The sequence below is a fragment of the Chaetura pelagica genome, unplaced genomic scaffold (assembly GCF_000747805.2).
Source record: "Chaetura pelagica isolate M959 unplaced genomic scaffold, ChaPel_1.0 scaffold139, whole genome shotgun sequence".
In the NCBI taxonomy this organism is placed as follows: domain Eukaryota; kingdom Metazoa; phylum Chordata; class Aves; order Apodiformes; family Apodidae; genus Chaetura; species Chaetura pelagica.
The window spans coordinates 6,060,634-6,063,109 of NW_009970717.1; positions in this window are offsets into that span (position 1 = coordinate 6,060,634).

Below are 2,476 nucleotides of genomic sequence, written 5' to 3' on the forward strand. Positions count from 1 at the left end.
TGTTTTCCTACTTAGCCAGGTCAGTACTAATGGTGTGGGTTTTTTTCCCAGCTTTGTTATTGACAGTATTTTTTAGAAAAGAGCCTTGGATAATGTCCTTAGTATAGCACTATAAACAGAAGATGAGACTTCTAAGCTTACATGTTCAAAATTGTGTGAATTAAATTAAGACAGAGAGGGGGTGGTGTGTGGATCTGTACCACTGCAAACACTAAGCCATAGCTTCTGTGTGTGTGGTAGTGCTTGCTCACTTCTGAGGATTTAAGCTTTTCTTGTGTATACAATTATTTACAGTAGGCAAAACCAAAATAACTTCCTTGTACAAACGGTGCCTGGTGCCTCCCATTTTGAACTCGTATCACAGTTTCCACATCACAGGAGGATGCAAAAGGCTTCAGGCTATTTGAGGAAATGTCTGTGTGTATGTTTGTTACATTTCAGTGCTCGGCACTTTCGTTTACTTAAATTCACCAGATGAGGAAGGGCAGCCTAGTAATAAGGACACCCTCAGAAGGGAAAGGTGTGGGAGAAAAGAAGAGGCCTGAAGAAGCAAAAGAGCAAGAGTATTACACAAGTTCAGTATAAGAAGTAGTTAGGCAACTAAAATTACCAGAAGAGGGGAAGTTAAACTCTACTAAGGCAGCCCTATTGTGTAAAGTACAGCAAAGCTAAATTACTCCAGAGTCATGTTCCCCATGGATACCACAAAGACATATCAAAAACTGGCCGTGTAATCAGGTTTAAAACAATTTAGTTTATTAGTTCCGATAGTTTCACAACAGTTTAAAATTTGAAAAACTTGACCTATTGTAAAAAAATAATAATAAATCTTATTGTTCACTGGTTTTAACATCAGCAAAACCAAGTGTTACATTATCAGAAAATGTTCATTCTGACAGACAGAAAATACTACAAAATAGTTGAAAAGAATGTAGCCTTAAAACCTAAATACTATGAAATAGTTGAAAAGAATGTAGCCTTAAAACCTGTTTGAACAATTATGGGGGTATGTTCTTTTTCTCCCTCAAATTAGTATGAGTAGATAGAAACCAAACATATTCATGTTATTTTCCTGAAATGCTCATTTTTGGGAGGAAGGCATGGGAAAGAGGCTTAACAAATCTTTCCTGTAGTAGGTGTTGAAGGGCAAGAGAGACAGTTTTAAGATCCTGGGCTAACAACTTCAGATGTAATCCTTTATGTTATTACTAATTGATTTTTCAAAACCCATGATCATCCTGGGAATGTAAGACAAAGACATGACAAATCACTGGAAAGCATCATGATGTAAAATTTAACACTACTGGGCATATTTTTTCACTCTCTCCTTATGAACCATCTCTCATTAAAAAGGTTTGGAACCCAGCAGCAATAGCCTAGGAATTATTTTCCTACTTATTACTAGAGGAATTAAAGCTGACAGGTCTGTTATGAGACAGTGGGGAGCTTTTCCCCATGTGCTAGTGTTTTTTTTTGTTTAACTTTTGGTCCTTGTTAGGTTAACTCGTCCCATTCTTAATCTCATCAGCCACACTTCCACTGCCTAGACTTTTAAAGGAACACCAAGTGCTGCAGATAAAATGATGAAGGCATAAAACCTCCAGCTCAGAAGCTAAATCAGAATCACATGTCAACACAGTTCAGGCTCAGTCTCTGGCAGGATCGTGGTATTTAATGCAATTTACTAATTAAAAATGAGGTCCAGATTACAGAAAGTGTGGAATGAAGCAGCTTGCTAAAATAGCTTTTTAGCTCCTTGAACTGGCTGCACCGGAGTTTAGTTTTAACTGAACTAGCATTCATTTGAATATTGCTTGGCAATTATTCAATGCTCTTCTGAGAAGAACAAACAGGGTTTGCGTTCCCTCATCATCCCTCCGTGTCTTAGTCTCCAGCTGCTTTTACTACAGATGGAAATCTGTAGCAGGGCTCTGGCAGGTGTGTTTTGTTCAGCAGATGTACTGTAAACGCATTACAGCAGATTAGCTGGATTTCTTCCTTTAAATGTACACTGCGAGATCCAAGTTGCAAGCCAGCGGTTTCTTAGCGGCCCGTTTAATCTTCCAGAGCCGGGCTTTGCCTCCTCTTCTAGCAGCTATTTCTGCAGCGGATGGGGCGAGGGAGAGCGCCGCGATGAATGTTAATGCTTCCACCGGGGAATCCCTCCCGCCTCCTCCTTTTGGATGAGATCCTCGAGGAAAGACCCAGAACACCGCGAGGGGGAGGAGAAGGACGGGCTGGCCGCGGTACTGGGGGAAGGGGGAGCGGGGGGTGCCGGCGGGGGGGGCGAGGGAGAGCGCCGCGATGAATGTTAATGCTTCCACCGGGGAATCCCTCCCGCCTCCTCCTTTTGGATGAGATCCTCGAGGAAAGACCCAGAACACCGCGAGGGGGAGGAGAAGGACGGGCTGGCCGCGGTACTGGGGGAAGGGGGAGCGGGGGGTGCCGGCGGGGAAGGTGGCGAGGAGGAGGAGGA